This window comes from Centroberyx affinis, unplaced genomic scaffold (assembly GCF_046629955.1).
Source record: "Centroberyx affinis isolate AG114_WGS23_722 - 3 ecotype Tasmania unplaced genomic scaffold, CSIRO-AGI_Caff_v1 ptg000857l_1, whole genome shotgun sequence".
NCBI lineage: Eukaryota > Metazoa > Chordata > Actinopteri > Beryciformes > Berycidae > Centroberyx > Centroberyx affinis.
Genome location: NW_027279451.1, coordinates 167,501 through 194,589, shown reverse-complemented (window position 1 = coordinate 194,589; position 27,089 = coordinate 167,501). Strand labels below are relative to the sequence as shown.

Genomic DNA, 27,089 nt, shown 5'->3' with positions numbered 1-27,089 from the left:
GCTAATCATCCATACGGTGGATGTCAGGCCTGCTGCTGGAGTCCTCTCTCTGGGGAACGCCAGAACACGCAGCAGTTTTATTGTCGCTAAAAGCGTTTGTGTGTTCTGCAAGAAGGGCTGTGCTCTTCAAGGAGGGGTTAGGAAACAGAAAGGAGGTCATGTACATACACGACTAAGCATTCAGAGACACGGTGAGGGAGATGGAGAGGTTGTGTCTACGTGTTGGATTCAGTGTCGTGATCATGGGGAGCAAACCCCCACTCAGAATGAACAAAAAAAACAAGCCTCCATTTGCATTTTGTATCCTTGATTTTTCAACTCAGCAGCCTTTCAAGTTATTCTAAGCACATTATTTCACACATACAGTATAGGGAGGTCTGCAACATAATATTGAAATAACACCTGAGTGGGAGTTCTTTACGATTATGGTTATGTTGGTGATGCAGCTGAGCACACGTTGCACCAGAGTGCTTTTGGTGTCATTTGAGCACCCACAATCTAAAGAACCCCAGTGTGTTATGGCTTTTATGAAATGATGTATGTGCATTGTTTCTTGAAAGTAGTGTACATGTATAATCATGAAAAACAGGGGAAAGTGAGAAGAAGAAGAATTTCCATCTACTTGTCTGGTTAGAATTAGAATTCAGTTTTTTGGAAGAGCACAGAAAGCAGGAAGCTTTATGACAAGTATCAGCATGGTTGGAACCAATCAGACCAATCAGATTGCTTGACTGATACTAACAGTAATATAATACTATTTACGCCCCGGCTGAACTATATTTTCCTTTGAACCCCCTGCCCCTCCTCACCCGTCTAGGTAGACAAAAAAACAATAAGTCCTTGATTAATGTCATGCACATATTCTCTCTCTGCTGATTTTAATACTTCTTTTGTGTTCTGGCATACTGAGGGACACATTCAAACCTGAGATGCCCTTTTATTATTGCTGTGTCATTACATCACCAGCAGAAATTGGGGCATGTTAAGCTCATTATTACCCACATTGCTCCGCTAGCAAGCATGACATATTTGATATCATCGTAAACCTTGGAATCTCTTCTTTCGTATTCAGTTGAGTGCTGCGGGTGCGAGCAGAGCCTGACCAAACGAATTATATTACAGTGCTTATAAGGCTACAACGATAAACATGGAGTTTATAGGAACAAAACAGGCTTGACATACATAGTCTATGTAGTTGTGTAGCATGTATATAGTGCAAATGTATGTACTTAAGTTATAACTCTATGCATATGTATGCATATAGGTCAGAGAATGCTTATGGATATGAATTTGATCAAGTTTATAGCAGTACACACACACATACACACACACACACACACACACGCACACACACGACAAGCACAAATATACACACATATGTACTAAGGCACACAAACAATAATTCTACACTACCTAAACCAGCTACAAAAAACCTTCACTGAATAAAACAGAGGCTAGTCCCAACAGCAGACCTTTCAGGCACGTCTAATTACAGAGTTGTGGAGTTGTGCATTCAGGCCAGTTCGTTAGCCCGGTGCTTTCATTAAGATGTTTCCTTAGAGTGTCCTCACCAGCCCCCTACATCTTTAGCCTTATTATAAACACTCTCTAACAAGCTGTTTGAAAGCCCTGCTCTGTTTTGGTGTCTGTTTTTGGGAGGAACGAGCCGTGCAATGTTACTGCGTTAACTCGTTCAGCGTAATGTGAAGTAAAGTGCTTGGTCTTGTCTGAAGTAAAGTGCATGGTCTTGTAAAGTGCTTGGTCTTAGTCTGTACTGCATAATAACACATTTAACGATTACTCCAGATGCTGAAGAAACTTTTGTTTTAATGCCAGAAAGAAGTGCTCATGTGTGTGCATGTGTAAGAGTGTGAGCTTATGTGTGAGTGTGGATGGGGTGGAGAAGAGAGTTATTTGCTCAGTTGTGGCACCTACTGGTACGTAAATACTGACGGAGAAGGATGGTGGGATTCACTGACATCTATGAGAGGGGCGGTCACGGGCTCTTAGGCACAACTGTTTGCTCTGTTAATAGGTAATCACACAGCACAAATTACAGTGGATACTGATACACTTCTAATTACATATCAAACTGCTATACATAATTACACAATGGGTGATCCTATAGCTAATTATGCGCTGGGCAAAAATTAGAAAAATGAGGACAGGTTGTGTATGGGAAGGAGGGAGGGGAGGTTAAGCAGATGTGACAAGAATAACACAGATAGAGAGCTGACGCTACTGTAAAGTGGACAGAAAAATGGAGCTGTGAGATGGAGAGAATGAATCAGGCGAGAGGATGGAGGGAAAGAATTATAAAGCTAAAGTGAGCCAGTCAGGAAACATGCTCCCCCTCGTTTTGGCATGCTACACTTCACTCTGAAAATCTCATTATCTTAATTACCATTCCTTTATGGAGAAATACATTAATTATCTTGGTTCAGGAGGAGACACCATTTAAAATGGAGAGGATTGGGAGCAACTCTTAACAAAGAAAATAGTCGGCTGTCTCTGCTACCCATTACCAGCAAAGTCAGGAATTAAACAAAGGTAGATGTAAACAGGTTATTTAACATTCTCACACTTTCGACAAGCTGTTAACTGAATAAAAGGTTATGAGAGTATCATGAGAAAAGAGGCTGAGGTTTGTGCCTCTCTTTTTAATTAAAGTTCCTCTGCATTTGTTACCTCCACAATTAAAGCTGGAAGGAGGGTATGTTTTCACTGCTGTCTGTTTGTTAGCATCTCATCTTAAGGATTTTGCTGAAATTTGGTGGACAGATAGCCCTTGGCCCAATGATCAGTTGATAAGGCTTTGGTGATGATCCGGCTCTGGGATTTCTGCCATTAGACCATTATCGTTTTTTAGCCCTGACTATTATGTTGCATTCATATCCCGGTGGAAGGTCCGACATCTGGGAATTCCAAGTCGGCTGCTAAACAGCATTGCAATCATGTGCTATTTTCAGGACAACTGATAAACAAACATGAACTGTTACTGAGGCTTCAGCTTTGCAAGTTGGAGAACTTTCCAGCATTGGTGGAGGTTTGCGTTCTATCAAGTGCCTTGTAGTTGGTATAGTGTAGGTATGACTGTGAGAAGAGAGTCAGATAATCTGTTTCCTGTGTGAATACAGTATGTGCTTTGGGCTTTAGGGGACCAGAGATGGCTAGGCTGTTATGCCTGTGCAATTTGTTATGCTCTAGGTTCAATGATTCACTATATAACATTGATGTCTAAGCATTCTCTGGGCAGAAGCATTGTCTATTCTCTGCAAGAAAGCAGCCTGAATTTATTTCAGGGTGTAATGCAAAGTATCTCTGCAAACTCCACGGCCGCATGCCAAACGTACTGTATTCCTTTAACTTGGGATTAAATGCTACAGGCATAAAGTTAAGGAGCTTGTAACATATGGAGTGGAAAATGGCTGAGCCCCTGCTTATGCCTACCTGTACTGTGTGAAAAATACACCATGTGGTGTGTGTGTGTGTGTGTGTGTGTGCGTGTGTGTGTGTGAGAGAGTGTGTATTTGTGTGTGTATACTGTATGTTTTCAAAGCCTGGGATGCTCTGAAACATGACAGTCGGTATGAAATTACTACACTGCTTCACTGTGAGTAGGTTATAAGTGCCATTGAGGAGAGACTAAGCTAAGCTTTGTGAGTGTGTGTGTGTGTGTGTGTGTGTGTGTGTGTGTGTGTGCGTGCGTGTGTGTGTGCGTGTGTGTGTGTGTGTGTGCGTGCGCAGGCCCACATGTGGGTACATTAACACAGAGTGGGACTCCATGGATATAAGCTTTGTGATCAGTCATCCACAATCCCATTTCTGCTTGGTGGCGGAAAAGCTCGCTGGACTTTCCAGATGGATTATTCTGGGTGACTGACTGTAGGGAAACAGCAAATTAATGAATTACGAATGGAGCCGGAATACTCGGATCATTGGGCTTTTCCTGTTAGTCGGCCACAGAAGGGGGAGATTTTCCGGAGAGTAATACACTGTCGGCAAATTGGTGACAAAGGTGAAAATAAGAACAAATCAAAGTGAGAGACGTGTGGAATTACTCCCACATGTATAGGTGTGCATGTACTCATATAGGCATACATGTGCACAGCAGAGAGTCACAGGCATAGTGACAGTGATACAAAGACATGGAAGAAGACACAGACACACATGCATACAAAAACACACACTCGCATACGAATGTGCGCACACACACACACACACACACACACATACACACACAGATATGTGAAGTTGTGAACACAGGACTGCACTGTCCTTTGGTCTCAGGTAATTGGCTCCCAAAGGTTTTCGGCATTTTTACCAACAAAGGGGGTCCAGCTGGAGAAGGCCAGATTAATAGGAGGACTGAAGAGATGCATGGACAGAGCGATGGAGAGGGATGGAGACTTCAGCAAACACGTGAAGTCCTTGTGAGTCTCCAAAGACCACTAAGCCTGACTAGACAAGTCTCAGCTCTCTTCTCTGGCCTGCGGACTCCTATATTGTACCGCAGGAGATCCCCATATATTAACAGTGACCTTCCTCTGTACAGGTGTCACCTTTGAGCCAGTTTCATTACATTCCTGATGGTTGCAATAATCATCCTGTATGATGCCCTTACAAACTCACCTCAGAGTATACACAATTCAATTCCAGGCCCGACCCATTTCCCACGAGAGAGAGAGAGATGCTGAGCAGGGAGTTGGACGGTGTCATCCAGAGGAAGCTAATAAAAGCAGTTACAGTCATCCTAAACCACATCACGCTCTCCCACTGTTACGGTGCGCCACTGTTCTGCTCTCTGAGAGCCCTGCCTCTGGCTACGTTAAAATACCTCGACATCAAAGCGATAGAACTATGCTGTCCTGCAAATATGGGTAGACAGGATACTGGATTAGAGGCCATCTTGTGCATCATCGTCACTGGCGCCGTCAAAACGATAAAAATAAACCCTAGCATCATGAAAGGTGACAACAATTGGCCTGTTATTGTCTCCGGCCAAGCTGCCAATCAAGCCGTTTCAACAAGCAGCTCGCTAGGAGACTATCTGATGGAACATGGCAGTGATCAAGCTCTTCAAAGCAGAACTCCAGCTGTGAGGCCTTAATAATCCATATCTTTGTAAAATGAGAAGAAAGAGCAAATTAAGAGCCAGTGCCAGCATGCCAATTACCTCCTCATTTCCTTAGCACTTCCCAAGGAACACCGGGTACACATAATTAACCAGCGGGAATGGCACTTAACAATCCATTACCAAATAAGCAGTACACAGGCATCCATGGAAACATGATATGTTGAATTTCAGTGAAAATCAAGAAACTGTTGGAGAATGTGAGAGAGGGATAGAGAGCGTGTGTGTGTGAGAGAGAGAGAGAGATACGGAGATAGGGACAGGGACAGAGAGAAAGACACAGACGAGGAAAGAGACTAAGAAAGAAAATGTGTTATCGATTGCTGGGGGGTTTACTGTGATTCTGCCCTCTCAGCAAGTGTGTGTATGTGTGTGTGTGAATACGCGGGCGCGCATGTGTATACATGTGCTGGTGTGAGCACAGATCTTTGGCTGCTCCTTAAATCTGCCGCTGTGACAGCTCAGTCCAATAATCTCAGTGGCGTCTCCTCGTACGACTCAGCTCTCACTGCAGGCTTCCCCTCCTCAGGAACATTAACACGCCCTTTACTGTACCTCCTCTCCTCAACATCCATTAGCCCAAGACACTTCTTGACTGGGGCTTCAAGTGGCCTCGATTCAAAAACAAACCTTCAGAAAATATGCGCCTGTTCTCTAAACAGTCTAATAATGTATCACTCCACTTAAAAAGGCACCTCATTAAGACGGCCTTAATTTGTTTTTTCAGACTCTCAACTTGGATTAAATTTTACGCAGGTTCGTAGAATAACTCGCGTTGCATTCTCAATAAGAGGTTCAATTAAGCAGTGAGGGAATGTGAAGAGTGTTTGAAATGAATGAGGAGCATTTTAATGGGCCTATTGTTTACAGAATAATGAGTGAGGGAGGATGCTGAGGCGGGGGGGAGTCCTGAAGATATACCGCTCCCTTCTGTACATCTGAGTTAGGGCAGAAAAATTTAAACTGTCACTCTCCACAATGCATGTATGCATGCATGCATGCACACACACAGACACATGCTCACACACAGACACAGACGCACACACACGCCTGCAAATGTAATTTGTCCTCAAAATCTGGGAGTGCAGAAAATGTTATTGACAGCTTGATGACTGATATCAGACAGCTTCATAGAAAATTTGAGGTGTTGCTTCACCGTTGATATGACAACAACAACACCCTAGTGACATCCTCTCTCTGGATTTCTGTCTAATTAAACCATCACAGTGGTAAAGCAGTAAAATGCATTATCCACGTCCTGCTGTGGAGTTTCTGCACCAGCAAAATGGTTCAACAAATGCAGACTCTCCCTTCTCTCTTACACACACACACACACACACACAAACAACCTGCCGCATCATCTCTCTATACAGTCCCTAGGGAGATGCGACACATATGGTGCGCTGTGCTCTGTTTCGTTACAGTATGAGATACGACTGTTCCAGCCATACAGTAACCATATGCTTTATTCCAAGCAGCTTGCACTTGGAATAAAGACCACGATTCACAAGGCAGAGTTCAAACACTTTTTTAAACGGAGAGTTTTGAATGTACTCCAAAGTCAGGCAACAAAGAGATCAGAAACCCAGTGAACCCACCATGGTGAGCACAGGCGAGGACTGTGTCTGCGCGCTAACTCGACAAGTGAGAATGTGCAATTGTGTGCATGCATGTTCAGAACCCCTGCAGGCGTGTGTGTGTGCATGCAAGTGCGTGTCTAATGCTGTGCACTCACGCATGTACATTTGAATGTACTTTACAAATTTGGAGTGCAGCGGGGCTACCGCATTTGCCAAATTCGTTTGCTTGTACGTGTATTTGTGTGTGAGGAATAAGAGAGAAAGAGTGAGAGCAAGAGAGAAAGGAAGAAGGTGAGAGACAGAGAAATAAAAGCATATTCGGTGTGGTTGTGATCTTCGCAGGGTTATGTGCCTGTGAGGATACATAAAAACTGAGCGTGCGAGGGTGTGCATGGCTGTGATGTGATTCCAAGTTCAAATGAGTATGAATAAATGAGAGGGCATACCAAAAAAGTGCATGTGAGCATGCACGTGTGTGCGTGTGTGTGTGTGTGTGTGTGTGTTATGTGCAGTTGAGTGAATTATTTGTGCTGAAGATTACCACTGCTGAGGCCTCGGGCAGATAGGAAAGAGGAGGAAACAAAGATGAAGAGAAAAAGGGAAACAGAGGCAAGGAGGAGAGGAAACAAAATGAGAGAGAAAGAGGACAGAGAGGAAGAGAGGAGGTAAGAAGGGAAGAGAGATAAAGAGAATAGAAAGGAGGAGAACTTGAAGGAGAGAAGATCCTTGTTGTTGAGGCTCCAGTCAAAGCCTGCTAGACTCGGGCCTGAAGCGCACTGCTGATGAAGTATTGACATATCGACAATCTGTGTGTGGGTGTAGCTTAGCACAGTCTGCTTTGTGCCCTCTCTGCGCTCAACATCTCTCTCCTTTCATCTGTCTCCGACTCTATGCTCTGTTCTTAACCTCTCTCACTGTAGCACAGAGCGCTATTTTCTTTCATTCTGTCTCTCTAAGAAGCGTGGCCCTTTCCCCCTACTGTCATCCTTTCATCCTTTGTCGGTGTCCCAGAATTGTCCCCACCACACTCCCCTTACCTCTCAGTAAACCTTGCCAGTTCTTTTCTTAGCTCCGTCTCTGCACTCAACCCATCTCTCGCCCCTGCCAGTGTGTGTATGTGTCTGTGCTGTGTATCTTGGATAATATCAGTGTGAGCGTTAATGTTCCCCAATGGGTAGAGTGTACACTACACTGTTCTTCCATTAGGGCTCAGCTCACAGACAGCGTGTAGACATTCAATAATGCAGGCCAGTGCTTAACGTCTGCCGCTGCAACATCAGCATACACCCTGGCTACCCAGCATGCACACACACACACACACACACACACACACACACACACACACACAACACACTTAGGTTCCTGATGCCCGCAAACACACTCTTTTTAAATGTACACACACAAGCACACACAAACCTAACACACGGCTAACACACTCACACACACACACACAGATACAGGCCTTCCTGTCTGCCTCAGATAACGGAGCCCAGCAGTGGAGTGGCGATAAAGGAGCCATTCCTGCTAAATGAAAGAGTAAAAGGTACAGTAAATACAGCTGTGTGGAGCTTAAGCAGATAGCCGGAGCTGGAACGGACGCAGAGGAAACACATGATACAGGATAGAAAGACAGAGGAACATTCAGACGAGACAGATTATGACCATCAAAACATCCAGCAGCTAGGCCTACGGTAGGTAATAACAGAGGATTAGTTCCCTAATCAGCGGGGATCTCCGTGGGCTATTCAGAGGGAAGCCCCGGTGGCCCGGTGTCCATTCTGCTGCTCTATCTGTCGGAGCAGGAGGACCAGCCGAACCCGGCCCACTGCGGGGGACAGCCAGAGCAGGTGGATACACACCTGAGGGACAGGATTAGCACAGTCCTGGCACATTACAACCAGCATGTGCAGCGCATAATCCCACTGGAAGGGGATGTGTGTCTGCGTACGTGTGTGTGTGATCCTCTTGTTTTTGCCATGCTGAATAGTAGCCTCGGGTCCGGCCAGGTGTATAAAGACACTAATAGTGCCAATGCTTGAGGCTGAGGTGGAGCGTGCAGGCCTGAGATTCATATGAAGTAAAGCTTGACTGCAGTGAGGAGCAGATAGTCAGCCTACAGCGTTGCCTCGCTGCCATCTGCTACATCAGCTCCCTTTGACCCCGCTCCACAGCACCCTCAGCAGTGGACACAAGTATCAGTTACAACAGGGCAATTTAGTGATATGATACAATCATTATTAGGGTTGATATTTTTATTGTAAAAAAAATGGAAATATATTGTTCACTTTAGATTCTTCAAGAGGGCAAATCAATGTCAAGCTTGAGTAAAAGGCAATAGAAATGGCAAGTGCCTCAGTGATAGTGATAGTCATTACAATACAGCGCTATTCCATTCACCTCAACTTGGATACAAATTAAGTGCTTAACTTGTCTGACAGACTATGTGACTGTATCTTTAATTAATGGTGATTTGCAGTGGCCTTGAAGTTTCTACTGCTGAATGAGAAATTCTGGAAGAATTCCACATGCTGGAATAACATCAATCAGGTAGAAAATAGTTCAAAGAGCTGCTTTAAACAACTTGCCACTCTAGATATCAACTTTTGAAAAACCTCAAGGAGAGAACAAAGCGAGTGTGTCGTTATTCAACCAGTGAGCATTGTTTGTCAGCAGAGCCAATCCTCTAAGCAGGGTGAATGATTTTTTCATCTCCCTCAGCGTGGCACGGGTATTAATTGGAGCCCCGGCTCCTTCGGATAGGGCAGACATGCAAAATGGAGTCTGCAAAGCTAAAATGGAGGTGGTGTCAGAGTGGCTGATGGGACAGGCGGAGAACAGGCACCCTCCGCTAAGGGGAGAGGAGCCGAGGAGCAGGGAGGGAGAGACAGCTCGCCTCTCCGCTCCTTTTTACTCTGTCAATCAGCACAGAGCTTAGAAAAGCTAAGCCTCCATCTGGAAAACACACAGAAACTTCCCTGAGATAGCAGAGCAATATTCCACCATAAGCCAAAACATACATCTAGTATTCAACTGGAATGAACAACACTTCCTCGATGGAATCGCTAGCCATTTGTCTCTCACATCACACATTTCTCTCTGTTTTCAGTTCCAGGGCAGCAGTACTTTTCATAGAGTAACTCCAACATACCAAAAGGATGCTTTGCTAACGTAAAACTGACATATACAGCATGTCCAATGTGAAACCCACAAAGAGACAAAACAAAGAGAAGGCGTTCTAACAGCCAGAGAGAAGCGATTTTGCACTCCTAGCATCAGTGGCCATTCTCATAGTATAGACACTCTTGATTTCTGAGCCATATTTTAGCTAGAGAGAGACTCAGTAGCTTGATCTGAGATAATAGGCGCCGTGCAACACTGAGAAAAATAAAAGAACAGCACATAGATGCACATAAACCTATTCTTAAAATCAACATACACACAGAGAGAAACAAATACAATCCAGACACTTACTTTCACACACATACACAGATATACACACATAAACACACACATGCTACACAGGCACTTGTGCTGAAGAGCAGCGAACATAAGCGTGACACGACTGAAGCCCTCAACTGTCTCCGAGCCGAGTTTTACCAGCTGACTCAAATGGAGCCAGTCACATAAGTCAGTGCCAGTGTGAGATTTGCATTCCTGTGTTTGTTTGCTTCCCCTCATTCCAAAATCCTAACGATGCTCTTCTCCCCCTGCCTTCTAAGACAGATGGAGATCATTAGCTCCTCTCGCTCCCCTCTCTCTCTCACTCTCTCCCTCTTTGTTCTCGCTCTCTTCTCTGTCATGCCTAAACTGTAGGAATTCTTTGTCTTGCCTCTCACTCCATCCCCATCTCTCAACCATCTTTTTTTCCCCCCCTCTTCGCCCCAGCCGCACCATCTCTGTCCATCTCCCTCTACACAGATTTATATCTGAAGGTTTCAAACTCCACCAGAATCTCTCAACTTTAACAAGCACTTCATCACTCTTGTCAGAAGTAGTTACAGGAGTCATGACACACACTTCCCTAGACAGGAGGAATTGATGAGGAGCCATTAGACTCCGCTGATCCTACAAAGAAGGGTAAGGGTAAGGCCTCCATCACTGCATTGCTCAACTCCTCGACATAGCAGCCTGGACATGAAAAGTTCTCTCTCCCATGCTGCTGTCGCCACAGGCCATGGGCCTCAGTTAGTCATGTGTCACACACTTCACTCCTCTGTACCTGTTCGCTATAAAACCTCATCACAGTTTACACCACTTGAGAAAATCATTTTCTTCTAATCCTGTCCGTTGCTTATTGAGCAGTATCTAATTAAAGTACAAGTTGTATTATTGTAAAATGCTTAACTATAAACTTTCACACCTTAGTGGGCTGAAAGGGCTGAAAGATATTGACAAAAACTCTAATTGCAATTATTTGACAGAACATTGCAATTACGATTTAAACTGCGATCAATATCATGACCAGTTTTTCTTGCCATACATTTTTAAATTGTTGTTGTAAAAAAAAGTGATGTAGTTAAAAAAAAATCATGGACCAAAGATACTAAGCACTAAAATACCTTGTTTTTAGTGCATCCATTTTGGACGCCCCTCTCTCTTAAGCAATTAATTGCAGCCTCTGTGCTTTGAAATTGCAGAAGTTCATATTGTGATTTATATTTTTCTGATTAATTGTTCTAAATTCAGCTCTAATTTATGCACATCATCTACCAAAAGGTAGGACTTCTGGTCTGTCTGATATAAATTATGGCTGATATTTGCCCTTTTACAATTGCTAGCTGTAGCTTACAAAACCACAACTGCACCCGGGGTCTGTACAGAGTCTGTACTTGTTGATGATCTTTATCACGGATGCCATTATTAGGAGACTCGTTTGTCTGTATCAACACCACGCGGTGTGGATCGGAGCGGTTTATTGTCAGTACTGTAACAGTTAGTGCTGTGTGCCTGAGCACAGTGGTGTTGAGAGGTGTTAACAGAACTCCCGCTGTCCTGCCTGCTCCGGCGACCATCTGGACTGAATCCATCACTTCCCCCTGCACTTCCTCCACGGCCCCGACTCCTAATCTCTCATTATGACATTGTGGTCGGGGGGCCCGCCAGCACGGCCCATATAGCCCCAGCTGATGAGCTGACTATCAAAGCCACGCTCACTTACTCTGTTGACGACTGAAACGTTTTATTTTTACAGTTAAACTAGAACAAAGTGATTGAGAGAAGCAATAGACTTCTCTGGCAAGCCTGATCTCAGAGGAAAGGATTCTATAACTGTCTAGATGGTGTATATTCTAGGGAGAGATAACTGAGGAGAATATGAACGGGGCCAAACATAGGCAGGCGCATATGCACATGCATCCTTTATGTCCCAGACTTGTTACCAACACACTCTGTTTTACGTTTCAGTAAACCTCCCCAGTTCTTTTCTTAGCTCCTCTCCATTCCAACATCGGCATATCAATACCAATGCCTGCCTGCACCTCCATGCACATGCGTGTAACACATGCCCAGATGGAAGTCCACTAGCTACCCTATTGCCAGTATCTTACATTGAATCCTAAGCTAATAAAAGTGGAGGAGCTGATTGAGTGCTTTGACCTCCCTGGAGGTGGGCGAGGTTAAATGGGTGCAGGGCTGGGCTCTCTTTCTCCGCTTTTAAAAGCCTGTCATGTTCCCTGCAGGATGTCTGACCCTCTCTGACCACAAATCAACCAGCAATTACAACCCCACACAAGCCCACACAAACACACATGCACACACACACACACACACACACACACTCACACGTATACATACACTTACAGTACACGCACACACACACACACACACACACAGTGTACCACGGTACCCCCTGGACCAATGCTGCTGTGTGAACCAGTAAAAGGCTATTATTCTACCGTAAAACAGAAACAAAAAGGCAAGGCAGAAGCTGAGCATGAGTATTAGGGAGAGGAAGAAGGAAACAATAATACAAGGAACAGCAGAATAGAGCAGAATGACAAGTAGAAAGAAAAAGACACAGAGAAGAAAAAACATGAGTGAGATAAAAGCAGAGAACGAGAGCAAAAGAGATGCAGAAAAAGTATGGAGGGCTAGGGAAACAAAGCAACAGTAAACATGTCATCCCCCACAAATAACGCAGTCGCCTTCTGGGCCAATTAGTAACAAATATGTCACCTTGTTTCGACCTTTAATTGTAGCATTCCCTTGGGCCAATACCTTTGAAAATGGCAGAATGCAGTGGTGACATGCATCATTCCCCCAAGTTTTGTCAAAGTCCAATCTGCGGTGTCTGAGATATGACGATAAAATGAACGAGCAAATGAAAAAAACAAGCTAACGGAGACAGATCTATAGTCCTGCACCTGAATTCATCGTGGGGAAGAATGGGCAAGAAAAGGCGCTGTACACTGGGGGTCTACGTATCAGTCCTGGCTGGCTATTTCATTCTATGGCAGTGCGTTCGCTGGTGTCTCATAAATAAGGCAGGTCCCTGAGGGCTGGAAAACCCTCCTAAGCCAGTGCTTTGTTTCCAGACACAGCCCTCCTTTTATTCCACTCGGAATAACTTGTCAAAGCACAGCCGGACCCAAGGTGCCACCCTATCAATTTCCAATTTCCATGGCAACAGTTTTGGTAGCACTGGCAAATGCAAAAGGTGGATGGTGGACAGTGGGCTGTTGTTCCTCTGTAGGACATTAATCTGTGTGTGTGTGTGTGTGTGTGTGTGTTTTGACAGAGGTGTGGGCGGGGGCATGGGGTGGCTATTCAGTTGAGATATATAGGCTGACATGACATTCACAGGGAAAGAAAAAAGACATTTTTTCGAGTAATATTTTGTCAGGTGAAAACCTCATACTGTAACTCCAATTTGGGGGATTTTCATGTGTTTCATGTTTTAACTTCAATTGATCACCTAGTCTTGATAAATGTCTACGATCCTTGGGCGTATAAAACCATTTCAAAACCCACCGGATAAACTCAAAAATGTGTGGTGATCAAGCTATAAACAAGGCTATTTTCCTTAGCTCCTGAGAAGTTGACATTTTGGAGATACAAGGTTTTCACCCAACAGCAGCGATTTTATACTATTTAGCAGCAGCTGCACAGCAAGCATGATGGACTTTAAATCCACATCAGCACAGCATGATGTGACATGAAGTCCCAGTATTTTCCCTTATATTCATCTACTAACATGCCACTGTACTGTTCAAACAGTCCATCTTTATTTTCATCTGGACATATCTCATTCACACAAATCCCATGTAAAATCAGTGTCACAGACAACAGCTTCTCCAGTTCAGATGAAGGGGAATAAAACAACAACTGAGAGGCTGCCACTTCCTATTTTTGACAAAGAGGCGCCATCGCCACCGCACCGCACCGCATCACATTCTCTGAGAACGGGGAAACACAGAGAGCGTGATGATATCTGCATAACTTCATTTTGGAAACAGCCACCTGTTAGCTTCAAAGCATACCAGCAGAGGGAAACACCAAGCGTTTGACAGTAATGACTAATCATGGACCAGCGATACAAAGTGGGCCTCTTCACAGGGAGCCTTTGATGCAGGTGAATCACATCCTAAACATAATTATTAGCAGGAGTGGGGGAGGAGAAATGGGGAGGACGGGGGAGGAGAGGGGGGAGAGAAATTTGTTCCGCACGTTAGCTGGCATGCTTGGCCGCGCCAGAACAGAAGGGTGGCATAATGAATTTTGGCGTGCAAGCGGCTGTTAATGAAATAAAGAACCCCACCCCAGCAGAGGTGTGAATGTGTGTGTGTATGTGTGTGTATGTGTGCATTTGTGTGTGTGTGTCTGTGTGTGTGTGAAAGAGAGTAGGCGAAAGCGAGAGCGAGAGAGAGAGGGAAGGGGCAAGACAGACAAAGGTAGAGTGAGAGAGGGAGAGGTAAGAATAGAGAAAGAGATGGGGAATGGGTGTGTAACTATATGACAGAGAGGGAGAGAGACAGAGAGAGAGATAGAGACAGTGAAAGAGAGAAAGAGTGCTTGTTCCTATATATGAGCATGCATTTTGTATTTGTGTGAGTGCCTGTGTAGCTTTTCAAAGAGAAATATTGTTCCCTTTAGCTTTGGGTGTTGTAGTCGTCTATCTCGTTCAGTGCTGCATAATACAGGAATAACGTGGGACAGCAAGGCTCCAAACCTTTCTAGCCACGTTGAATTATATAAGGGCATTGAAGGAATGTATTCTGGATGTTAATTCTGTCTCTATATCATCTGTTGCTTCTTAGCGGTGACTTTGTGAGAGAGCCGTGGGAGAAGAAAGGCAGCCTCGACACACGATACTTGGACGGCAAACAAAATTTACTTGGAAAGAAAAAGGGAAGAGGGATAGAGTGAGGTATTTTGTCGATCAGTGAGGAAGGTCCCTGAACAACCAAGACAGGTAAAATAGTATTTCTCTGTGTTTGGCCTCAAAAGGAAATAAACTTACATATGCCCCACACTGCAGATGGATTCATAAAGAACGGATTCAAGTTGAACTTCAACAAAACTTTCTCCACTTTTTCTCCATAGCTTTACCCTCAAGAGAAACAAAAGTATCATAAACTACCCTGCTCTATAGAAGGCTGACTCAATTTATAAACCATCTAAAACAAAGTTTTTGCTGAAACAACATAAGGCACATCTTATTGGAACACATCATCCCTGATCCTTCCTACCGCCGGGGGATTACTGCACATCTTACCCAAGCAGTGGGCTCTGGCTGAATTGTTGCAGGATATTATATCTCCGGCTAATCATCAGAACAATGTATTACAAGCAGACGTGGCCAAAAAGACATGAGGTGTGAGTTTGAATCTAAGTGACATATGTTCTCAGTAGGCCAGGTGGTGGTTGAGGCTCTGATGTGATTTCTAAAGCCTCTGAAGACAGTCTGTCCCCACCCTCTCAACACGGGTTGCCTAATTGAGTGTTAATTTGGTGCTAATTATGTAACACGTCATCCCAATGAGACTCCCCAGATGCCGCAAAATGGAGGCGTGTGGAAAAAAGTGTGCAGAGTCGCACCAGCAAAGCACTCTGGGATATGTGGGGCCCAGAGGTGATCCAGCCTGCATCTGCTGCCCCGCATTCTGAGTCACGTTGACAAAAAAACACACATCCTGCCGTGGGAAGTTAAGCATTCAATCAAGTCTAGATAAACACTGATAAGTGCGCACTTCTCGGAAATAAGGCCGTCCTCCCATGAACCAAAACCGATTGCTCAACAAATATTCCCCTCTACAAGCAAGACTCCTTAAATTAATCATTCAACAAATTCATTTCCCTGTGAAATTTTGGCCCCTGAATTAAACATTAAACAGATATTTTCCTGTGAAAGTGATGAATAATGAAGCTGGGCTATGTCTCTGACAATGGCAGAGGCATTGAGTGGTTGGGCCAGAGGCAGTGCTATGGCACTGAAGCTCTGCTCTCCCCCTGCTCTGTTTGTTCCTCAACATAAATATAACATGAATATGAAGAAAACCTCTCTGCTCTTTTATTTATCAAAGCCATAGAGCCTCATACAGCATATAGAACACTCTGCATGCGCACAAGGGGGGGCGTTGCAGGAATTGAGGAGGGTGTGCTTAGTGCTTGCCTCTGTATGAGTGCATCTATTTACATGTGAGAGAGAGTGTGTGTGTGTGTGTGTGTATGTGTGTATGTGTGCAGTAGGAATGCTGCTTGACAGTTCCATTATGTGGCTCTCTGTGCACTCTGAGGAAGCAGGCTCATATCTGGAAGCTGCCAGCCAACAGGTCACTCAGCACATTACTAAGCACATATGTAGAGACCAAGGGGAGAGAGAGAGAGAGAGAGAGAGAGTTTACTTGTGAGTGCAGTGATGGCAGGGGGGTTGACTGTAGTTACTGAACACTAACAGAGCTCTGCAACCTCTCATTCTGCGCCGAGCCTTCTCTGCATTCACTAATAGATTTCCTATTCTTGTCTAATTAAAAAGGGAAGCCTTTTTTTCCCCTGAAAGGCTCTCAGAGCTGTACGGAGGGGTGGAGAGGTCACTGGGAATCCATCAGATGTGAGGGAGTTAATCAGCATAAAGCCTGCTCTACTGCACTGCTAAACAACAACTGCAGGAATGGACCCAACCCTCTCACACTGCACCACGGTGGGACTCAAAGCCATGCATTCATATGGGCACGACGCAACGAGAATTCATATACAGCATAGGTGTTGTGGAAGTGGATACTTTCTGGTACTTTTTCTTGGTTTTTAAACAGGGTAATGAGAGGAGGATGGAAAATAACTATATGGACCGAGCTAGAGAGCGAGCAAGATGGCAAAGGAAAGATAGGTGAGGAAGGGGGGGTGGGGGGGGGGGGGGGGGGGTATAGAGAAAATGACTGGGGGACAGGGGAAGAGCCCTGCTCTGCGGTAATTACCTGTCCCTACTTCCTATCTTTCTGAACGACGACAGAAAAAAGACAGGAGAGAGGAGGGGAGACTGGAGAAAGGTAGAGGAGAGGAGAGGAGAGGAGAGGTAGAAAGCAGACAGGACACTCCAGAACACCCACATCGTCCTGCGGTAAGTCAGTGATAAGGCTGATATAACCCCCTTCCCCTATACCCAATTTTGACTTTCTCTTTGTTCCACAGGCTTTTGATTAAAGGGGGAGGTATCGACTAATCTCATCTTGATTTGTGATTATGGATCCCTTTTCTAGTGTGGAAGTGAAGCACAGCGGGCAGCAGAAGTGGGCACGGAGACAACAGATGAGACATGAGAGACGTCCCCTATTGTCGAGGCTCTGGGAGCAGCTGAGTAGCCGGACAGAAGGGTGAGGGAGCAATCTCGATGAGGTCAATGTGGCGATCAGCGGCATCCATCACCATGATCTCGCCCACACCATTAACCTACATCGCTGCTGACCACCATTAGCTTGGATACTTATCACCCAATCACGCCTTAGGGAAAAACTAGCAGCCCTAATGGGTGAATAGTGGCTATTTATAATTCAAGAACAGGTTTCCAGCAAAGAATCCCCTATCATTACACACAGACCTGTGTTATTGTCATTTTTTTCTCTCGATCAGCAGGTTGCCAGGTGAGAGGAAGAGAGGACGATATGTAAAAGAAAACACGTTCAGTGAACAGGTGTATTGTGAGAGAGAAGAGTATGCCAGCGCCTGGCACCAACCATCGTCATCTCACCCATCTTTCTGGCACATTATCCCGCCTTAGAGAGCCCAGCCCTGCCTTGGCTGACAAGAGGGATGGGACTTACACCTGTGTGTCTACACTGGCAACTGGCTGCAGGGTGGAACAGGTGTCAGGAAACTCTGCCATTCATTTGCAGTTATCACACTTGGGCAGGCATGCATGGCCGTGTACACACACACAAACACACGCAGGAATGCACGTACGAAGATGCACAGAAACAAAGTGAGGTACAGACACGGACGCGTACCGACACATGCGCGCGCACGCACTCTTATGCAGGCATAGGCACAAGCACAGGGACAGACTCACACTCACCCACTCACACACACACTGAGAGAAAGGCAGTGAAAGCAAACTGTAGACAGGCTGACATTGGGTTCCTGGACAGCCTCTCTAACAGTGCAGGGATGCCAGAGGCAGAGAGAGAGAGAGAGAGAGAGAGAGCGAGAGAGGCAGCAATGCTGCTGAGAAGACATCATTTCCATTGTGCACCAGGGAAAGTGGTGGCAACACAAAATGGTAATGACAGTTAAGGCGTTTAGTCACGGACCCACTGGAAGGAATTGAAAAAAATAATACTCATTTTGACACAACCAACATTCTCGGAGGCACTGCTATTGGGTCCAAAATAACTATGAGGTAGAAGTATGTACATACCGCATACCATGCACCGTACCATCAGGCAATGCATGTGAAGAAGGTGGAGAGGAACGACAGGGTAAAGCTACACCTTCACATATGCACACACACACACACACACACACTCACACGCACACACACACACACGTACACACACATATAGTCACACATACTGTACATACACACACAGAGGGACATGTCAACATGAGCGGGAGGGATATTCTTCTTCTGACAGCCTTACATAGATCTCTGTGTGTCTTCACCCCGGGGCTGAGGCTTTGACTGCACACAGTCACACAGTGTGTGTGTGTATGTGTATGTGTGTGTGTGTATGTGTGTGTGTGTGTGTGTGATTTAGAAGCATGAGTGACAAGGAGAGGGCGAGGGTTGCGTCAGCCTTATGAAGCTCCGTAACTCCAGGGAATAGGGAGATGTGTGTGTGTGGGGGGGACATAGAGTGAGAAATAGAAAGAGAGATGATGTCAGACATGAGTGGTAATTGAACCTCGTGCAGTTGTTTGGTCTAGATTGTACTATGTTGGCAGAAAAAAAACATAACATAACAAAACAAAACAAAACAAAACAAAAAAAAAACTTGGTGGCAGAAGCTACCAAGGGAATCTCTACCTCCTTCCTCCAAGGTTTGGCACACTGAAGCCTTTCTTATCCCTGCTTCTGCATGCTCTTTATCTAATGTGCCACACACACACATGTGCACACACACACACACACACACACACACACACACACACACACACACGCACGCACAAATGTACACACAAATACAAGTCATACACACACACACACACACACACACACACAGATACACACACACATGCACCCACACACCTAGGCCTTCATTAATTTGGACTGCTTGAGGCCTGCTGAAGAGTGTGTCTATCAGCGCTGTGTGGGTGAGATCAAATGAGTGACAATCTCTCCATTCTCTGCCTCCGTCCCCAGGTCTGAATCTACGGTTGTTAATGGTCACATTCTTATCTTTTAATTGGATGGAGGGCTTTCCAGAACGTTCTTTTTTTAAGGAGACTGTATAATGAGAGGGAGATTTAATGCCCTCTAATTGACCTACAGTCTCCTCATATCCTGTCATGAAGACAGGTTAGCTGGCTCTGTTCTAATGATCTTACAACAGACTGTCGGCGAATTTCTCCTGTTGAGACAACACTTACAGATAGGACGTTAGGTGGTCACTGCCTGCTACAGTGACTCACCAATCACGGCCTTGTACTGGGGGAGAGGAGAGGAGAGGAGAGGAGAGGAGAGCAGAGGAGAGGGACATCTGCAGGGAGGAGGGAGGCAGGAAGCAAGGGACCAATTACCACTGGATAGCTGGCAAGGGAAACAGGGATTGCAGGGAGATCAGGGCAACAAAGGGCAGAACATGATAAGTGTCAAAATGGCCAAGATGGTAACTTCATTAGTGAACACATGAGAGGGAGGAAGGCAGGCGGAGAATGAGAGAGAAACCACTAATGTTAAGTACAAGGTTTTATAAACAACAAGCCCTGAAATTTCCACCCTACCAGTTGTTCAAATTAAACCTAACCACACACTGTGACCATTAGCGCCACTGTTGTGTTTATAAATGTGTGACTGTGGGAGCAGCATTTCTCAGACCTTCTTTTAGGGTGCAGAATTGGAGTTCAGTTTCAACACGGCGGCTTTGATCAACATGTCAGCCATTATCCCTGTGTGGAGCACAACAGCACAGACCATGTGTTTCAGGACGGAAACACAGAGCCTAAAATGGAAGCCAGATTACAGCTTCACAATAGTTGTTTTAACATGCATGCTGAGGTAATAGGCTGCAAATAAGGAGGGAGAGAGAAGAGAGACAGACAGAGAGTGAGACTGAGAGAAAGACAGAGAGATAGAGAATGACAGAGAGAGAGAGAGAGAGAGAGAGAGAAAGAGAGAGAGGGCAGGGAGAAAGTATAGCCTAGATTAGTCCTCTCCAGAGACAGAGGATTGGAAGCTAAATGCTGTTCTAACATGGCGGTTTACCACAGGAGGAGAATATACGACAACAAAGCTTTGTTTCTCTATTCACCGCATTAGATGGACTGCACCAGTCAGCGGTGGGCTTACACCAGCAGTGTATCAGAGGGCTTATAAGGGCAGCTCTCAAGAAAATTTCTCTCAAGGCAACTTCAAAAAAACCCTGAGTCCAATCATATTTGGGAGATTCCTGGAGATTTCCATATATTTTCAGAAGCAAAAGGCTTTGAATCTCAGTAGGGAGATGCAAGGGCTGCCGAGATTCTGGTTAAGAGGATCACCCATTGCTTTACACACATACAAGCTATCAATGCTGCCTACTCTCGCCATATTATTCCATTTCCAAAATGACAACCCAATGGTCATTTATCTCTGTGAAGATGGAGAATATAACACAGAATGATAGCAGGAATATACATTTTGAAAAGCTTTATAAACTTGAGAGAATGAAGAAACGGCCTATAGGTGAGAAATATGAGGGATGGAAACCGCAACGCAAAAGGATTTGATCCATATCATGGTTCAGCAATATCATGTATTCTTTTTAACTAATTGCTACAAAATGTGCAACGACTAAACATCCCGTCCCAACTGTACACCCCAGCGGGTTTTCACTGAAGGCAGGCCAATTCACTGGCCTCTGAAATAAAGGCAATAGAAGTATGCCTTCTCCAGATGTGCGTTGCCAGCCACAGAGAAACACTACTTAATTATTGACCTAAACTTCAAAAGGCTTCAAAAGACTGAATTATGATTTTAATTTCATTCCTGCTCTGGTGCCAGCCCTGGGCCTAGATAATGATAATAACCAGCGACTGAGGGGGTGTGTGGGTGGGAGTGTGGCAGGCCAGGCAAGATTAATTGTTGGGGATGTAAATTTCATTCGTCACGTGCAGATTGATGTCAATTTTAATTGAATTAAAACAATGTGAACCCTGGCCTGCTTAGAGTCTGGGAGGACAGCTGATGAATAGTGATGAAGCGAGTTGGAGAATACTTGAGAGAAGGAGGGGGGGTGGAGAGGTTAGGGGTGAGAGAGAGAGAGGGAGACAGATATACAGTGAGAGAGAGAAAGAAAGAGAGGGAGAGAGAGAGAGAGAGAGAGAGAGAGAGAGAGAGAGAAAGAGGGAGATTAGCTAATGATGGTGAATGATAGTTGACCTCCAACTAATGAGCTATCCTTCTCCACCCTACCCTAGTTATACTACTATTTCCTGATTTACACTATCTCAGCTGCTCAGCGATTTTATACGCATTAATTTAAATGTGTAGAGCAATCATCAGCCCTCCTGTATGGACGGGCAGACAGTAATTTACACCTCTCAGACACAAACATGTGGAGCTTAGTGTTAGATGCTTGCCACCTGTGGGCTTATAAGCAGGTCATGGTTTGTCAGTTGAAACGTCAGATAGTTGAGGCACCAATTATTAATATTTACTTATGAGATAAATTCAAATCCATGCATTTGGCAGTGACAGTGATCCGATTCACAGGTCTTTGTACTGTTGAGGATAAATAAAGTCATTTTCTGTCACCACAGCATGAGGACAATTCCAGAGGTTTTTGCTCACTTTTATCCCTTTAAAGTTAATTCTGCCTGCTGTTACATGCATACCGCAAGAAAAATATTTTTGAATCAGTATTACCATAAATCCCAGGTTCATTCATTCCCATTCTAGTCAAAACAGTATAGAAAACAACTCCGGACACTTGTAATTCAGTCGGTAAGGGTAACGAAGCCCCAACGAAGCCCCATGCTCGCCACCTAGTGGCAAGCACCAAAAGGTGCAACTACAGTGTTTGTGCTGGCCCCTCATGGCTGATGTGTGTGTGTGTGTGTGTGCATGTGTGTGTAGGGGGAGACAGACAGAGTCAACTGCCGGTGTAACACTTATCTCAGGTGTGACTTTGTCATCTCTTCCCCCAGGACGCATGGCTGAGGCTCGGCGCTTAGCGTGACTGGCGACACACAAGCGCACTCTAGACAGTACAGGTGCAATGTATTCAGTCTAGACTCAAGCATATAGGCTGAGAGATGGAGAACGTTTCAGTCGAGAGCAAACCAATCTCATTTTCTCACCCCACACCTCTTATCTCGCCCCACTCATTTCTCTTCTCGCGGCTCTCTGGGATGATATCAGCGCTAATCGCTGCCTCTCCATCCATCTATCCATCTTCAGCCCCGATAGATAGAGTAGGAGAACAGACGGAGGAGGTGTGGATGCCTCACTCCTCTTTCCTTGTGTCTTCGCTGACTGCTCCTGCCTCTCTCCTCTCCTGCGGTCCCAGAATTTGCCGTGGTGGGATTCGGCTTGGCGTGCCAGGTAAACATCCGGCTGACGGCAAACAGAATCGCGCGCAGACATGCGCCCGGTCACGCTCACACATGCACACACAGGCAGTAACATTTTATATGGTTGTGAAGTGTGTGCATGTACTGAAGGTGACCCTACAGCAGAAGAACTGTAAGGAACCTTTTACTGCGATGAGGCAATGTCCTGGATCACCTCCCCACACCTCACCTCACACATACACACACACACACATACACATATACTGTACGTGTTGTCCTATCAAATGTGAGATCTCGCCCAGGGAGAGAAGGGCAATCAGGTTACTGTGCACCCATGATGGATGAATCTTAAATGTAATAGGGCCCGCTGAAGACGTGTGAAAACCAGCCTGCATGCATACAGATACAGTGTGCAGGGAATAAAGCAAACACCACATGCAAACACATAGAGACAGAGACACAAAATCTCCATCCCCAGAGACCCTTTGTTTTAACACCCCACTTGGGGGCAAAAACAAACCCTGGGATAATTATCACACCTCCATTTCTACAGTGTGTCACAGTACATAAAGCTAGTCTCGCAGACATCTCCCCCTCTTGCAATGCATATTCCACAAGAGGTACTGTAGATGATCCCCCCCCATCGCCTCGATTTCCTCTTGCCCTTTCCACCTCCAATTCACTGTGCCAAATGTACATTTACATTGGCCATAACCTCAATCACCATGCTTGCAGGGTACGCTGAGCATGTAGGCAGAGATTTCTACAGTGAGGGGATGCAGACGGAGGTATAATGGGAGCAATAGATAGAAACCCACGCCTCAGGCATCCATCAAACCAAACGACTCCATTACAGTAAGTCAGACAGAGGCGAACGGTAATGTGCACTGTGATAAACACTAGGATAATAGTCTGTTTAGAGTCCTGGACACACTGTTTCTGCTGGGAACCACTGGTGAGGAATACAGATAAGATACTGGAGCGCTCCCTCTCGATTTCTCTCACTCTTTCTCTCTCTATCTCTTTCTTGCTCTTTCTCCCCCGCTATCTGTTATCAGTCGCGTTCGCTCCCTCGTTCTCTCTATCCTTTTCCAGTCTCTCTGAGTATAATATTTTCCTCCTTACAGAAGGCGGAGGGAGCTGCATACATCAGCTGAACAGGGCTTTTATCTGGTGTTATAGTATTGTAGCATTACCATCACAGTGCCGGAATGGGGCCTGGGAGAACCATAAAAATTGAATAGAAATGATTCAGACGCACCATTAAAAAACAAGGATATCACACCAGACACTTACAGGTACTTGATGCATATATAACCTCAAGTAGGCAAACATGCAAGCAGGCACACGGCAGGCGAAACCCTATACTGTACATGCATGTATCCATTAATCATAGTCGGGTCGTGGTTTCGGTTGAGGTGTTGCTCGCCATGTCACTGACAGCAGAAAGGGAGAAACATGAGAGTAGACTAACCTGACCACACTCCGTATTCCTCAGAGGAACAGGGAAATAGCCTACCTGCTGTTGCTATGAATCAATTATAAGGGTACACAAGAAGGCACTCTCTTTACAGATGGGAGGCTGAGGTTAAGGTCTACGGAGGGGAAGGAGAGAACAAAATCTTTTTCTCCCGGTTGATAACAGTGTTCTTATTCTTGATACATACACCCTCGCTGCTCAGGCCCTCACGAATCCGCCAGCTCGGAGTCAGATAAGAACATTTAAATGCAGACTGACACAAACTGGAGAGAACATAACGCCAAGGCATGGGGTCGCTGTTTCTTTTACATTTCTATTAACCTGAGGAGTGTCAGCACTTGATTAAGGGCCTCCTGGATCAGCCTGATCTGGGCGAGCCTGTGGTTATGCCCATATTTAACCTCTATTACAACACTGACCTCAAGCCAGATAGAACCTCCTCTACTGCCTCTAATGGAGTCTGTTACACAGTGCAGCAGGGTCGGAGCAGAGTATGAACACAGTGACACACGCAGACATATATATACACACACACACACACACACACACACACACTGTAGCAAAGCAGGGTCAAAGCAAAGGGCAGTCTCTATTGCGCTGTATTTAAGACCAGTTAAACTTAATGACCTCCTTCATCCCCTTGGCCTATCAAATAAACTACAACATTAGCCCTCGGATCTGAGACATAGTTTGGCCTTTTATGCTTGCCGTCCAGGCAGTGTCGGCTTTAACAGGATGTGATAAAATGGAGATAATCTCACGCCCACTTGAGGGGATGATGGTGTAGGTTTATTAAGGGAAATGAGCCTATGGTCAGGATGAGCTAATCTAATTCTAGCAGGACACTATAGGTTTAATAGAGGAGGTTTTGTAATAAGACAAAATGCTGTGGTTCTGTGGAGTAAGGCTTATTTTAATAGAGGAAGCACCATAGTTGATGACGCAGAACAGGTGCACAAGATTACTTCTTGTGACCCTATAACAAATACTTTTATCTTTCTCTACACAGCTGTTGGCAGCTTTCTGTTGGTGGAGTTTTCTAATGAATCTGGGACACTGGGTCAGTCACGCTCAGCCAGTAGACTAGGAGACAGGAGACAGTGGAGATAGGGGACAGAGAACATGATTGTTTTCTTTATTCGGGAAATGCGGTTCATGTACAATATTTCATGCATGGCAACAACAGAAGCCATGGTGGGATCCCCGCATCACCAACCTGCCGCACTAAAACAGCAAATCATTGCTACCTGTGTGTCAGAAAAAATGACTTCCTCCGTTGTGACGAGTCATTGACATTCCATTACCGGAAACACGGGCAGAGGGACCTCAGGCAGTTGTGAATGTGTTTATGTGTGTTTATGTGCGGCGATGTGTGTGTATGTGCACAGGTATGGGTGTATATGTATGCATGCATACGTGACGTAAAAAGATACAAGAAGTTATGGGTGGTATAGTGATGGAGGTGTAATTCCACCTGCCATGTTGCTTCTGTGTGTGAGCCCAGCATGTTGCCTGTCAACAATGAGAGGTACTAACGCCAAATAAACCCTGAGCAATAGGGGCCTCGGAATAATAGTAAATACACAACTGGGACCTGGGAGGTTTATCGATCACTAGGAACGAGAGAGTAAGAAAACACAACAATAAGAAGAAGGTGCAGAGCGAGAAGAGGAAGAAAAAAGTGAGAGAGAAATGAAAAAATGACTCCCTCTTTCTCTTCTTATTGTTCCCCTTCTGTATACCATGGCGTTCTCACAGTTGGTTAAGACTTTATACCAAATCCCACCTGCATATTTACTATTGTTCTGAGGCCTCTATTGCTCAGCCGGGTTTATTTGATGTTCGTACCTCTCATTGTTGACAACGAACATGTTGGGCTCATATACAGAATCATCATGGTAGTTGGAATAACACTTCCATCACTATGCCAATCCCTACAAATGTCTCTCTCTTTCATTTTCCACCTCTCCCTCTCTATCTCTCTTTCCCTCTTTCCACACTCTCTCCTTCCTTCTCTCTATGTCATTAGCGTAGACTGTGTATATTTATAACCCCATAAAGTTTTTATGGCCTCCGCCATTACAGAACATGGAGGTCATGCTGACGGGCTAACAAACACGCGAGGATACTGCCAAAGTACATACAACACAGAGGTACCTAGGGATTCACTTACCAAACATACCCAAAGTGCACACACTAAATAAACAAATGTGTTAACCAATTGCAATGTGAAATGTAATAGGTCAGCCAAAATGACAAATACATAGCAAACTGAAAGCCTGAAGAGACACAAGCAAACATACTTACCGAAATACAAATATACCACTTTACCAGTGTTCGTTTTACTGTGGAGCAAGACCCAAAATGGGTTATGGACCTATTGCTGGTGGGTCCACATGGTATATAGCAGTGTGTTTTAATGAGCCCAGGTCCCAGGGAACTTCTTATTTGGGTCCCTTACAGGACACAGAGGAATAGATGAGCCCACAGAACAAAGTACATACAGCACTCTACTGTGATGGGAACAGTGATAAAATGAAATCTAGTGTATCTACCTCCTATCGGCCTCATACTTATTGAGCTCCGCTGGGGATAAAATGCTGGCCATCAATCACCGGAGCAGCCAATCCGGGAGCCGTGCTTCCAGGATCACACCCTAGCCTTATCCAATAGCAGGCCATGCTGAGGTTGAGGTATATATCGCCCTGTTTGATCTCGGCTAGATAGGAAGCGGTCTGTGTACCTCACAGCA

The 27,089-nt window shown here is 45.1% G+C and overlaps 1 protein-coding gene across 2 annotated transcripts in view; it reads right to left on the bottom strand.

Annotated features, from left to right (window-relative positions):
• il1rapl1a (interleukin 1 receptor accessory protein-like 1a) overlaps positions 1 to 27,089 on the bottom strand; it is a 123,644-nt gene that overhangs the window by 45,417 nt on the left and 51,138 nt on the right. The gene's annotated exons all lie outside the window — the stretch shown is intronic.